General features: G+C 35.4%; 1 protein-coding gene and 1 long non-coding RNA gene across 5 annotated transcripts in view; both read right to left on the bottom strand.

Moving 5' to 3' along the window:
• Positions 1 to 15,689, bottom strand: part of LOC143343936 (CCR4-NOT transcription complex subunit 6-like) — a 253,776-nt gene that overhangs the window by 206,051 nt on the left and 32,036 nt on the right. The gene's annotated exons all lie outside the window — the stretch shown is intronic.
• LOC143344062 (uncharacterized) lies at positions 8,957 to 9,739 on the bottom strand. Of its 2 annotated transcripts, XR_013080055.1 has the most exons (3): positions 9,478 to 9,739; positions 9,238 to 9,412; positions 8,957 to 9,181 (listed from the first exon to the last, which is right to left on the bottom strand). It is a non-coding gene; the product is annotated as an uncharacterized LOC143344062 (long non-coding RNA). The 2 variants fall into 2 exon arrangements; XR_013080056.1 differs by lacking the exon at positions 9,238 to 9,412.

Consider the following 15,689-nt stretch of genomic DNA (forward strand, 5'->3'; position numbering starts at 1 on the left):
GGTAGTTTGTATTTGAACGTTGCGACGTTCCTTAGAAGACGAGGCTGCCGTAACCGAAACGTTAGGGTCATGCATATATGCATGGCGTGTAAACGAAAGAGAAAGTGCGAACGAGCGAGGGAACAAGACGGAGAAACGCCTGAGCTCGAGCTTATGCTACCCAGCGTCTTTCCACCTAGCCGATAGACCTGTCTCTTATTGATAGCGACGATTCTTTCCTGTCTGAAACCGATGTCGGTGTATACGTCAAACTGCAAGAATATCCTTCCGCGCGTGATAGAGTACAGATTGCAGAATAAACGATTTGCAAATGCAGCCAGTAGACTGGCTGTGCATCAGCAACGTTGCACAAGCAATACGTCTCGAGAAATAACAACGGCTATGTGTACACATTAGAATAGAAAATAATAAAGATTAGTTTTAACGAATATGCCCGCCATGTTTCCCATTTAAACAAAATTAATATGTTAAATATATTTAGCGCACTAAAAAAAAAAATAGTGGGAGTCAATATTTTTGAAACTGCTTAATTTAGGTGATAGAGACACGTTTGCTGAAGATTCCCTCGAAATTTGGTGCCAATCGGCTAAATTAAAATTCGAAATATCATAGCGACTGTGTATATATTTCTTTTCTTTAAGGCTTACTCACTTGTTGAATTCGTTGCAATTTCTACAATATTTGATATTTTCGTATGAAAAAAATTGTGGATACTCTTGAAACACAGAACTGAAAGTATGAGTTCGAAATGAATAGAGGACAAAATATTCTCCTTTAATAAAAATGTGTAAGAACTCATTAAAAAATTAGTTTAGATGGGAACGCGTGTAAATTTTGATTTATATAGGACGTCGCGGTGATTATGGCACGATTATGAAGTAAGTGGATAGTGCGTGAAAAAATAAGTCAAAAACGTGGAATAAAGTTTTTCTACGAGAGGCTTTGTTTCCGAGAAAATCGACTTCGAAAACTCAGTGGGTGTGTTAAGTAGAAGCAGTAAATAATAGGTCAGACGCGTCAGACTAATTTCAGACCTTACTACTGAAATAATCCTTTTTTAGCCGTTCTGAGTAAACTGAGACAAAACTATTCGTGAAAATCGTTGCTCAGGTAAAAAATTAATTTGAACGTACACATTCCCACAAAATAATTGTGGTTATCGAGTCGATATTCATATTTTTAAAGAATTGTTTAAGTCTCACGTATTTTACTGAAATAAAATACATTTTATTCCTGGAAAAATTCAGAAAAATTCTTAATGGAGTTTTTAATAGAAAGATTACAAAATTATACATAAATTATCGTAGAATGTTGATATTTTAATTGCAAGCACCCACCTTTTCCTGTTCAGAACATTTTCTCTATTTTTCATTTCATTGTTCGCGTTTTAATCCTCTTCGATCGATGGTTTCTTCGTCTCTGTCAATTCCAGTCGCCGTCTTTTTCGAGGAAGAGACAACCATTGTTCTCGAAGAGCAAAACACGTCGCGAAGAACGTATTATAATCAGAAGTTAAATTCTTCCTGTACGTCACGTTTTATCATTACGCAGGAAACGCGTACAATAGACGAGCAGGTTTTGTCTTCGTTCGCCGACTATGGCACATTTCACAACCAGATGTCTGTTTTAACAATATCTGTACGCAGCCAATTCCTGCGAACCTTTAATGAATGCCTATTGGACACGCGCCGTACTAAACGGACGAGTACTATTATGGCTCGTCGCCATTGTTGGGCCTTTGTTGCTTTTCACTTTTCCAGCCTTCAATAATTCACTGCAAGACACTTACGTAACAATTTTTTATATTTATTATTACAATATTTTCTGATGACTCCCACGTTAATTATATTTTAAGAACAAATCAAATTTGTTACTCTTCAGAGACCCAAAATTTTAAAAAATCATAATTTAAAGAAATACATTACCTCGAGCTTTTGTTTACATTTTGAAACTAATAAAACCATGTAATAATTAATTCGTGAAGTTTACACGTACATTTAAATTTTGTTCGTCGTCGGATAAAATAAGAGATTTGAATTCTTATGTTATATTAATTCATTTGTTCATTTGTACATAAATGTAAAGTTTTCTAATCTCTATTTATCAGTACTTCTACTCTGTTTTATGATATTACTTTATAACAATATATACAAGTTAAATTCAACGGAGATTTCCTGCTACAGAAAATATTTTACTCGCAGGAAAATTCCCAGCATACTTGAAGTTTAATATAGAAAATTAAAAAGATTATTCGATAAAGAAGCTCTCATCGCTCATTTTATCTGCTTCCAACGGGCTTCCAGGATTACCTCGAGTATTTTTTGTTTAAATTTAACGAAAGAAATCGCTTTTAATTTTTTTACTCGACCCGTGAGCAACTCGACTGCCCTAATTAAGAACAAATTAAATGTCCTGCCTTTTCATAAATTAATTAAAATAACTGTTTTCGTTTTAAAATTGTTTTATTTTCATTTTTGCAAATTATTTGCGTCGAAATAAATAGATAACCTTTTATTTGAACAGAATTATTTTAATTAGTAAATACCAAAGAAAAGCTTGAAAAAATATATTCCGATACGTTTTATCTCAATTTATCGTACTTTCTCTTTAATCAAATTATAATCTCTGGAGTAAAAGATATTTAATGTTATGTCGTTGTTCGTTGACAACATTGTTTCGAATTAGAAAATTTTGGTGGATTTTATTTATTATTAGAATATACATTTTTTCCAGATTTGAGACTCATTTTTCACGTGATTGCCATACGTATTAATTTACAAGCCTGCGAATCATTAAAATCGCCGAGGATCAGGTCTGACATTCTCCTTGTAAGTATATCTTTCGCTCCCTTGCGTTCTAATGATCCCACAGACAAACATGCTCCCGTCTTCACACCTTATTTAATTTACGAGCTCGCTATACTCTTCCACCGACTATACTTAAAGAAGAATTCTACGATCGTAAGCTCGCGAACGCGCAGTAAGCACTCGAGTAAGTTTAACGACCCCGCGTCGTTATGTCTTGGTGTTAATGGGCTCATATCCTGAGAACCTGTCGTTTCTTGCATAAGGGAACTCGTCATCCAGCTGCGTAGTAGTTGATTCTGATTGGTAATCGTGTACTGATCTTTCGTGACCCGTAGCCTCGCCCGGACCGTGCATATTTTGATTAATTAATTCTTATTCTGTTCCTCGAATCAAACGATCAACGTTTTCAACCATTCTAACGGACTTATTAACACTTCGTTAACACTTTTCTTAAACTGCAATAATAAGCCTACTGGTATACCTTTTCAAAAATTTAATCTTTTTCTTTCATATTTTTTTTTTTACTTTTCCTGGCGCTTTTAAAAATATTCGTTTATATGTAATTGTTAAGCAATTTGCTGTATAACTGTATCGATATAAAGAATGTTTCTCCTGATAAAATGTAATTTATAGATAACTGGATTTTTTCATCCTCCTAATATTGTGCCGGAGTCATTTTTGACTCGTCACACACACAGTACTAACGTAAGTCTTGCTGCGACAGAGATAATTGTGTGTACCTAGTGTTTTGAGAAAATCTTTGTTGTGAAATGTCGGTGTGAGTCAGAAATGACTCCGGCACAGGCTTCGATGATCCAGTACTCGGAGGATTAAAAGCGGAAAATTTCATGAACTGCAAGTACAGGATCGATTAAATTCGAAGGTAGCTGAATAACACTTGATGTCTTTAAATTGATCATAGCTCTTCGAAGACTTGGAAAAAAGGGGTTGTTTTGCCTCAAGACAGATTCCTAAAGGTATATAATGCTAATTCTGGTGTTCGTTAGGTCCACAATCTTGTGTTTACTCCAAAAAATATAAAAGAACGATACTTTGCAGACAAATGAGCTACTACTCTTCGTTATTGATTTTAAACCTCGCACAATTATTTGTTCCAATACATATACATACGTATCGCGAGACAAAGGAGAAACGATTTTTACGGATTCGAATCGGAAAGATATTAAATTGACATACCACTGTGTCCTTTTCAGCGACGTGCGCACCACTGTTTCCAGAAACGAACCAGCGACATACCTGCAACAAAAACCCCAATGAGAAAATCAGGTCAAACGCCATCAATCGCGCGAGGGTGGGGACTAAATAAAACAGAAAACATTTAGAACAGATCCATTATCGAACTTGTCGGGCTAACAATTGAAATTAATTTACGATAGAAAATTTATTCAAAATTAAATGTTTTCAACCACAAATGATTAATTAAAAATAAACCTTTTCTATTATTTAGTAATTTTGTTACGAACCGCAATGATATGGGCTCAGTTTACTTGCACAAAAATGAAAATTCATTGTCAAATGTACCATAGAGGTACACACGTAATAAATGAAGTTTATTTATTTGACTATAGTACTATTTTGTTTTGTAGTTATTTTCTGAAAAAGAAATGTGTATCTGTACTTTTCTGATACATTGTTACGCTCACAAAAAAATAAAAATGGAAAAATAGAAATAAAATCAAAATAGAAATGGGCTATTTAATAAGTTAGGTAATCTTTCTGGCTGTCTCATGGTAGGGAATTGAAACGGTTGAACCTAGTCGGAAAATTGCAGGGAAGGAGAAGAATCGAAAGGGTTGAGAGTGCGCTTGGGACCTTACGGTAGGTTCGTAGATGCAGTGGCGCGATACGGGTTATTAAGTGTATGCAAAGCAGAGTTAATTTCATTGAACTTTCCGGTGGCTCGGCGCGCAAACTTTTGCCTCGCAGGCATGAAATGTAGGGGTTTAAACGGCCATCAGGAGAATACATAATGAGGACGAGAAAACTATACCCGGCGCAGTGACTGCGGAGTAAAATACCTGACGGCACGGCATCGTGCTTAACTCGCTGGATACACGGCTCGCGCCTCCACTTGACGGAAGTTACTGTATTACAGTGTAATACGGACAGGCGTTGGTGCAAGTGACGGGGGCTTTCGTGGAATTCTTTTGCTTTACGCTGCCGGTTGCCGGTTGTGGAGTACGTACCAAATTAACTTTAAATAGAAGGAACATTCTAATTGAATATCAAAACTACCAACCGGCGTAGAAGTCGTAAATGCACGCGTTAGTTTCAAACTTTCTGCTCGTGGGAATTTGTTGTATTTAGTATCTTTTTTTTTTTAAAGTTAACCCTTGAATGATAACCTGGAATATTTTTTGTAAATATAATTTACTTGTAATTGTACAAATGTAATTTGGTAATACTTGGGAAACGAATGAGTAAATTGGTTAGGAATGAGAAATTTGCATTAAATTGTATAGAATTTTTTTAAAAAATAGACCTACTTTAGTTTAAAAATAAATAATTTTGTTATTCCATTCCCCAAATGAATTTAATTAAATTAAAACAGCCGAGCATTTTCAGATTTGAACTATAAATTATCTATAAATAAGTATTAGATTATATAGAAATTTTTTCAAAAATAAACCTACTCCACTTTTAAAATAAACGATTTTGCAATTTCATTCCCCAATTAAATTTAAATCCTTTAAAATTAGCTATCTTCGGATTTGATCTATAAATAGAACGTTCACGTTAAATTTTTCCAAAAATGTTACAACTTCAAAAATAAACGAACATTATTAAATTGGCCGAGTATTGAATTAGAAAAAGAAATGGAAACAATAAGGAAACTCATAAGTAGAATTACCCATCACTAAATTAATTAAATGCATTAATTAGTTGATACAACATCGTGCAAACGATTTTGAATGCCTCAAGATAAATATTTACTCTGTTCCGATGGGGAGATTGCACGGTCCAGGGATTATTTATAAAATTCCTCCGTATTGACAAACGATCGATACAGTAGACAACCGAGTAAATAACATTCTTTTCCCCCCAGCAACGTTTCCCACTTTCCTTTCCAGGCGCACGTGCTTTGATGTTCTCGGTTTAAAAACATTGAAAAGTGCGGTGCATTGACCCTAGTATGCACGAGTATACATCTGGCGTTGCGTTGACCGTTTACCGGCATTATTCTATCCACTTATGCAAATAGGATCTAGCGTGTATAGAGGGATCAAATAAAAAGAGCCGACCGTAGAAAACCGATGGTCTCTTAAAGCCAGTACTTGTATAAACTTCGATCCCGTCACGTCGTAAATCGAAAACTTGCGGACAGTTTAACGCATCGCACTGCCTTTCCATATCGGGTTTGCACTTTATGGACTGCGAGTTCTTCTCTCGCGTGCTTTGTGTACAGTACTCTATCACCTCTTAACATTTATTTAACGTTATGGAAATACATCGGCCAGATGCATCGATCCCCGTCCCCGGGATGGAATAATAATTCTCTATGCGACTTTAGTTCCACTCTACTCGAACAACAATACTCCCTGTTGCTCTATTAATTCGTACAAAATTCCTTTATCGTCGCAATTTACTCAGATATATCGTTGGGGGCTAAAATAAGCAAAAACAGAACGCATTTAAATAGAATAGTAACAGTTAAAAATAACGTACTGTTTTCAGAGTTGCATACATAGTTGAATAATTCAATGAAAGGTTAATAATTGCAAGGTGGTTAACAATTTTGTTATGAGTAATATACTCTGAGACTAGTGTGTATGTAAATATTTATATTTTTCGACTGAGAATTTCGACGTGTTTGACTCTGTCGAGACTTCGTTTCTTTGTTAAAACTCTCTTTCTATCGTCCTAGAAAATAAGTTTGACAAAGTTTGTACGCATGCAAATAAATACAATTTTTTTCCTTTTGCAAAGAAATTTTAACACGTCTGTTAGTGTAATATATGTTGAATTTATCCTCGTATTGCGAAACGGACCACGTAAACTTGATCCAGTTTGACACGGTTGTTTGAAGTAAAGGGTTCCACGAGCTCCGTGGATGGGAAAAGGTTAAGAACCACTGATCCAGATCGTCCCTCAATCCCCCTTCGGATGCTCTGTCCTTCTCCACAGATTGATTAATCGAACATCGAAGTTCAAAGGCGCTCGCTGTCTACGATCTACGTAATCTCGGGTGCAGTTAACGGGTGTAGCGCGTTTAACGATCCATATTGATCACTTTCGCGATGGTTCGGCGACACGCAAGACGGAACAAGATTGTTTGATTAAATGTCGGGCTTTATCGATCGCGAGATAATGGCACGCCGACTGCGCGATTAGAGTGAGTCGTCCGGGAACCGTAGATCCTATCGCCGAGGCTCGATCCTCCATTTATTTTCTTTTCGTGATTATCGCTTTTAACATTTTTCTCCACTCGGAGTTAAGATATCGGAATTGATCGACGGTCTTATTGTTTCGTCGATTTCGCGCCAACGTTATCGAAAAGTGGCGGATCATCGATCGCAAATATCGATGACTAACAGATAATGGATGATAAAGATACTCTTCGAAGAAACGCAACGAGATAATAAATCGAAGAGTCGATAATATCGAATTTTTCAAGTGTCGTGAGAAAATTTATCGTATGTTTGGGAATGTTCGTGAAGGTTTTAGAATTTATTTTACGAATTTAAAATGTTTGTTCGTCGCTCGTGAACAAAATCTGTTCGACTCTGGAGTAGATGGAGGTATTGTGAAGTAATTGAAACGATGGAAATAATTTTGACCAGCCTGATGGGGCAAATGCCGCACTGTGCGACGTCGCGTTCCCACAAGAACGGTATTTGGAAGATGATTTTGAGGCACGTGCCTTGGTATCCGGTGGCGGCCATTGATATCCACGTTCGACATTTTCAAAGGAGTCATTCGACGAGGTATGCTCTGCCCTGGCCGCGAAACTATCCGAACAGAATGCCAAATTTCCTATTCCCTTAGCATCCGCTGTCTGGTTCCCTCAGCGTTTCTCGAAATTGATCGAGCACTTTATTGTATTTTAATTTAATCAGCAGTCCCTGATTATAAATTCATGGAAACGTGTTTGATATTTAAGCATTTCATTAATTCAAAAAATATAAAATATATCGAATATTTTTAATGGTATTTATTAAAATAATAAAAGTTCGGATTAATGATATTAGTTAACATCAAATAAGTTTAACACTCAGTCTACCCTCGACATTCATTCATTCGTCGTTTAAGATTAATTTAGTTCCATTCTTTAAATGTTTTCCCATGATAAGGATGAGTTTCGATTTGTTTTTTTTTTTAAATTTTCTTGAGTTCTTTTACGATCTGTTTCATTACATTTTACAGCGAGCTATAAAACTGGCGCAAGCACCGAAGTGCGTCGAAAAGGCCGTGTATATGCAAACAGAAGACGTACGTGCTTGGATTCAAGTATATCGTCCGTTTGTTTACCTTGCAACCTTGGCAATGGCGGACGCGCGAAGACGAAGAAGCAGAGTTGCGAGTAAAATGTCCAGCGTTCGACTCATTGTAATATGTTGTGCTCGCCCCGCGAAGGAAACAGTCAAGGCCACTACCGTTTTCGGATAATTGCGTGCGCAAACGTTATTGATAATGGCGAGCACGACGCTGTAGCCGAAAATGGGAACGAAAATTCGAAAAATCGCTACAGAAATCAGAGTTGGAACAAATATTTCAGAATAATGAATAACAATGTAAAAATTAGATTCGTTTGTAAATTTTTCTCGAGAGAAAAAATTTTCAAAATCATGGAAACTATTTTTGTCATAAAAATAAACATGATCCTCCAAATTTTATAATTCCCTTCCATCGGTTTAATAAATTATTTATTGCCATTTTTGTAGACATTTTGACATCTGATTTTTTTAAAATTTTACGATCTTAATGAATAATATTTCAAACTGTAAACGTGGAAGGATGGGAAGGGTATAAATAAATATAATTCGGCCATTAATATGTTTCACATGGATTTTATTTTTTTTGTATCGGGGTTAATGCTTGTCGAAAGCGTCTTTTGCCATTTTATTACAAAAAACAACCCCGAAGTATTAAGTGCAGAATGATGGTGGAAATTTTGTATCTTTCTGGAATTAAATAATTTAAAGGGAGAATATTTTAAAATAAGATTTAATTAAATATTCATTAATTCGATTTTCTTATAAGATTTAATCGAATATTCACTCATTTTCTTGTGCATTTGGAGGCTCAAGAGAGTATTTTAAAACAACGCGCAATTAAACATCGTTCCACGTTTCTGATTTACGATGCTGTACCCCGGCAGGCTTATTTGCATATATATAAACTTCCTCAAGTTCCTAAAAGAAAAAATAACAAACTGTCAAATCCGCTGACATCGACGACCATAACGTACCGTCGAATCTCAGAACAAGATGAACAAGAATTAAAAATAAATAAGGTTTCGTCGCTTGTTGGATTTCACTCCGAACTTGTCGCGAATCTAACGTAATTTTGGACACCCAAAATCTGCAATTTTCACGGAATCGTTTTAAATAAATATCTGCTTCGTCGCCCCTTTTGTCGACCCCCTGACGAAACAAAAAGATCTTTCTAACAGTTTCTGGGGAGCAATGTTTGCCAATTTCTGTTCTACCTGGATCTCGTGAGCCAACAGGCGTGTAAATCTCGTGACAGAATTTTCTAAGGACAATCTAGCGACTTCTTCCGTCTCCCGTTCAAAGGTCCTTCGATCACACTTAAGATCCATCGTCGTTCCTACGTCTCGGAACCTTCCAAGCCCTTCGAATCAGCTGGATCATTTATCCGGCGAAATATTCGCCGTTTACGAACAACTGAACGATTACTTTTTTCTCTAACCATAACTATTCGTGCGCCTCGACGTGGTTGCGTATCGGCTCATATTACAATTCCCAACTTTCTAGTATACTCTGAAAAGAAAAAAGAAAGAAAAGATTCAAAAACAAAAAAAAAAGATACTATCTTTAAATACGATAATTAATTTAGATTCATCGGCCATATTAAAAAATATCTTTCCATCGTGATGCAAACTGTATCAAAAATTAAATTTTCCGCTAATTTGACATTTATATCATATTCATTTGGACAAAAGTGTGTGTGCTTTTAACAGTCTAATAATGCTACTTTCAAAATTAATATCCTAGTCGATAACACAAACTTTATACAAAATAAATTTATTTTAAGAATTGTATTATTTATTTTATGATTGCAACTTTATAATTAATGTGCCAGCTACAAGATTTTCACACTTGAATAACTTTAAAACATTCGTAATTAATTGATAGAGGGTAAGATAATAAATCTATTAAAAGTATACTTTTCTTGTATCAGTTATCTTGAACTAGTAAATTATTATTTAGATTAATATTATAAGCTGCTTCTTATGTTATAAATAAAGATATTTTATTTAAAAGTTAATTAGCGTTTTCATGTGTTAATTTTACTAATTATAATGTATTTATATTGACAGAGAAAAAGAAAATATGTTTTTAATTTACCAGAAAATAGAACTCCGATCAATCTGTTACAATTTTCTTACGTTACCATCGCGACAAAGTCCTATTTGATAAACGAAGAATTAAAATTTTATTTTTATAGAATACTGAAACTTCAATCATTAATATTTCAAAAGTTTTTGAGTATTTGTCTCTACAATATTATACAGGGAGTTCGGCCACCTATGAGAGGAATGGGAGATTCTAGAGGCCAAAATAAGACGAAAACCAAGAATATCAATTTCTTGACTGAGGAATCGTTAAAAAGTTATTAAAAAATTAAATTAAAAAATTTCAAATCATTCTAAAAAAAATTATTTTTGGTTGCAGAAATCAATTACAATCATTTTTGGTCATTACACATACCCCCGAAATCCTACCCACTTTCGAGAAAAAAATTCCTTACCGAAAATATAATTTTTGGCCAGAAATGTTAGCCCAAAATTTGGTGTACATCTTTAAAACGTCATAACTTCTGAACGGATTGGACGATTGTAATGTTTAAAAAAGCAAACGACGCGTATTTTGGTCAAGAATATGTAGAAATTCTAACAATAATGGAAAAATTGTTCTTTGACCCTGTAAAATGAGCAAAACCACATAAAAATGATCCAATTTTCAAATAGCCAATACTTCTACAATTGTGAATATATTTCAATGAAACTTTTTTCTGAAGTAGAGCTCATGGGTACCTACAAAAAAGTATTAGACAACTTTTCTATAGGGCGTCAAACAAAATTACTAAAAATCAAAAACGAATTTTCAGGAAAAATCGACAGGGGGTAGGTGTCTAAATTTTTCGGCGAAAATAAAAACTTTTAAATCAATAAGAAAAAATTATTTTCGGTTGCAGGGATCAATTACAATCATTTTTTGTGAGAACACAGACTCCCGAAATCCTACCCATTTTCGAGAAAAAAATTCGAGTAGGTGTAAAATTTTTCGATAAAATTAAAACATTTCAAATCATTCTAAAAAAATTATTTTCCGTTTCAGGGATCAATTACAATCATTTTTGGTGAATAAACACACCCCCGAAATCCTGCGCATTTTCGAGAAAAAAATTCAATACGGGTGGTTTTTTTAAACGTTAATAACTTTTTAACGAAGCCTCAGTCAAGAAATTGATATTCTTGGTTTTCGTCTTATTTTAGCCTCTAGAATCTCCCATTAAAGTTTTTCCCAGGGGTTGGCCGAATACCCTGTATATTAATAATACAAGAATGTAAAGGTTCAATAAAATACCTTGTTAGTAAACAAGGTTTCTGAATTAAAAAAAAAAATTAGTAACAGAGATCCTTAACTGGAGTTATGGCTACAGATAGACAGTTGATTACGTGAAAAATGAGTCTAAAATTTGGAAAAATACATAGTCTAATAATAAATGAAATTTTCTGGTTCGAAACAATGTTACCAACGAACGACGCGAAATGAAATATTCCAGTTTAAATAAATAAGAAGTAAAATAAATCGAGTTTCCCGAATTTTTCGAGCCAATCTATGAACGTCCACGCCGGGACATCCGAAATTATGTGCAGGCGTTTCCTCGAGCTGACTAAGCGGTTCGTATCGGCCAATGGTCGTCCGTTCTCGACTCCATCGAGCTTAGGCGAACGATCTTCGTCGCTTCGAGTAGTCATTTGCCCGGGAGTTGGGTATTTTTAAAAGCGGTTAAGGTTGAGTGGGGAATAAAGGAAGAAAGAAAACCCCAGGAAAGAATAAAACGATAGTTTCTCACGGCCATTACGTATGGTATTACTATCGATATAGTTATAGTCAATTAAAGCTGGCAAGACGAAGTCGCGTCCGCGTAATCCCGGCACCGAAGAACCGGCTACAGAGCTCACGTAGCCAAGTTAATCTGTGTGTTTATGTAGTCTTAAGAGATAATTTTAATCCTTCCATTACAGCTGCATACGAGAATGTTTAATTGCCTTCGGTAAGAAACGAAAGCACTGTATTACGAGCATACCGATTCCCCAGATGTAGGCTTCGATATGACATATATCTGGTATTTGCGCGTAATATATCGCCGATGGGTGAAAATTTCTAACTATTTTTTGTGAAGCAGTAAACGTTTCCATAATTGAATTTTATTAAGTGTTTAAATCGTCGGAAACCTCTGTTTACTAATTACGCTCGAATTCCGACATAGAAAATGGTGGAAAAAACTTCCTAGTGAAATTGCTTTTTTACATGGTAGAATGCTACTTTATCGACAAATGTTGCTGAACTATTTGTTGCCTTTTACAGTGCTAATAAACGATAACAAAACTGTTTTCCAGGGCCTAAAGGGGTATTTTTACAAATACTCAGAAAAAGTCTTTAAATAACAGTATAAAATGAAAAAAAAATCCATAGAATATTAAACGAAAAACAATTAAAATCTAAAATTATTTAAAGTCTTATTCTTAAGATAGAATTCTACAAAAAGTAATAATAGTTGGGGTCTAAAATCGTCTGCTAAATTTTGAAGAAAAATACATTTGCAAAATGTCTGATTTTTATGGGCAAGTGAAAAGTTTGTCGTAAAGGATCTTGTTAGAGAGACTGTATCTCTGAGGGTATCGGTATGTGCAGGCTGTTTTTACGTTGCAACTGCACGCGTATGAGTCTCAGAATGCAACGCATGCATATTGGAAGGCTGGCTGCCACGCGGACGTGCTGGCATTTGGCATTGCGCCGCATATTATCCAAGGATGCACGAAATACCTTGCCATTTGCACACAGGACACGCTCGTTCAATGTTGTTGCTGTTGTTGTGTTGCCGTTGCCGCTGTTGCACGCTGTCGCAGCCTCATTCCTGCATGTACAGGAGGGCTGTGACACGACGCATTCGAATCCTCCTGTCTCGCAAAACAAGACAGATGCGTCTTTCGAGTAACGCAGAATAACTTTCAACGTCCTTATCGAAAAATTCTTTCGCAAATTGTTCCACCGCGATACATACGCTGACGTTCAAAAGTTTTGGAACCGGTCCAATATTCTAAAAATGCCTCACAGATATTTTATTACGATCCGAGTCTTACACAACGCTCAAAACAACACAACGATGGATTCTGACCGCGCGTGGACCAATATGGCGTCCGCAAATGCGCCATTTTTCACTGTTTCAGACCATTACTGGCAAAATCACCGCTATCTTTTATCGTTCATTTCTAGTATACAACGACCATTTTGTTCAAATAAGTTTCAAACTATTCCATTTTTATTCATTCTATTTCTACTTCTAAAATATAGTCAAAATTTTAAAAATGAAAATACACAGAATTCTTTAGAAATGAGACACAAAACAGAAATTGTATCTGCAAACTCCTTAAAATAAAATTTCTTTTACAGACGGTTATTTTCAATCTATCGACAAAGGAATGCTTTATTAAGTAGTATGATTGGTTTTCAATCTCTTGGACGGTAGTGTATTTATAGAATACTTAAATTGCAAGAAAAACATTTCCACTAAAAATTTTCTCGAAAAATATATCAAAAGTCGAGACTGCGTTTATAAATACCCTATGAGTTTCATCTAAGAAGAGTGTTTGCCCGTAAAAATATTTAATCGTATTATAAATTTCCCCTAATTGGATAGGATGGCATAGAACGTAGAAATCCTCAGTCGACTCAGTATACCAGGCGTTTGAATGCACAAGTGCAAACATTGCACGTTGATTGTATCGTGTATTCGGATAAAGGTCTACCATTGCAATAGTACGATCTGCTTAGAGCACCATTAAGCTACTCCTATGGTTAATTATTGCTACGACGCCGTGCACTTAATTGCATTGCAAATCGGTGTAACTCCATGACTGCAGTTAACCCAAGGCACAAATAATTGCTCTTGACTCGATCAATCATTTACTGGCGCAACAATAAATGCCTCTTCTGCGCTTTAAGAATCGGTGCAAGCTTAACCATGCATTATAGTACAAGCTACCATAACGTTTTGTCCGATTTTCACCCATCATTTTTTCTCTAAAACCCTCTCAAGCAACGCAAATAATTTCCAGAGTTATTTTTTTTCTCGTTTTTTTCTCACTTGGAGACTCCATTTTGTAAATATTATTACGGTCGAAGGTAGATGTCCATATTATGATCAAAATATATTTTACCAGTTTAAAACGTCTATTTTTAATGATATTTCATTTTTGTTTGACTATGTTTAACTATGTTTGACTGTGTTTGACTATATTTGAAAATATTAATTATGCCCTTTTCAGGGATTCAAGACGCTGATGGCCACAATAAATCTGCCTGAACTGTCTTTGCAAATTTTCAGATGTTGATAAAGTTGATAAAGTAAAATTTCCCTAGAAAATAAAACTTACAAACACTTAAAAATACTGCTAGATAGTGCAATTCTGGAGGCATTTAAGGGAACACTGTTTGAAAAATATTAATTTGACCAGTGTTTTAAAACATCACACAAATATAAGCTAACCTTAGTTTTGATCGTCCAAAACAACTTATTCTTACCTAATTACAATATTTTACTTTAATAACAAACTTTGCTCGCACAAAATTTGAATAAAGTAAAGAATAATGGTTATTTCAAATATAAATACAAATTTGTAAAAAAGTCAGATTGATGTTTGAACTAAAAAAATTGAGAGTTTAGAATGAATATACTAACATAGAAGTTCGTAATTTATGAAATTATAGTAATTCTCACATTTCGTACGAACGATCAAGCCGTTGAAAGTTTTGAACAGGTCGAGTTTTCTCAAGTTTGATCAAACATTCGATCCGTTTGGCTAATCCAATACTCGACTGGGTTCGAAGGGAAGAGTCTTGGTTCGAATTCCAAGTGCTCGAATATTTCTAATGGCGAACCGCTCGGTGGTTTCCGTGTTTCTCTTCGCGTAATACATTCAGCGAGACTTGCTTACTCACCACATCGATCCCTTTCACGAGCACGAATTCAGTCATTAGGCGACCTGGTTCCGTAAAGCTTACCTGAAACAAAATAGAAACAATGCGCTTAGTACCACTGACGAGTACGAACATTCGCTGGTAATTAGTGTTACGCTGGCTCAAACTGGATTGTGTGCCCGCGAAGAAAAGCTATTCTTAATAATAATTATCCTTCTTAGTATAAAACGCAAGATTTTTCCCCCCTGTGGTTGTTCATCGCTCGAGGCAGAGTTTCTCAAAGTGTGCTACAGCGAGCCCCGGGGCTCTCCGAGGTCAATCTTCGAGATACGCGGGATGAAACCACTATACAGGGTGCTCCGTTTATCCCAACAACCCTAACTAACTTCCTCCGATTCTAATAATATGGGAAAGCTTGGAAAGTTCGAGCAACTGCAACATATTTGGAATTTGGACGCGATTTTGA

The sequence above is a fragment of the Colletes latitarsis genome, chromosome 1, assembly GCF_051014445.1.
Source record: "Colletes latitarsis isolate SP2378_abdomen chromosome 1, iyColLati1, whole genome shotgun sequence".
Classification (NCBI taxonomy): domain Eukaryota; kingdom Metazoa; phylum Arthropoda; class Insecta; order Hymenoptera; family Colletidae; genus Colletes; species Colletes latitarsis.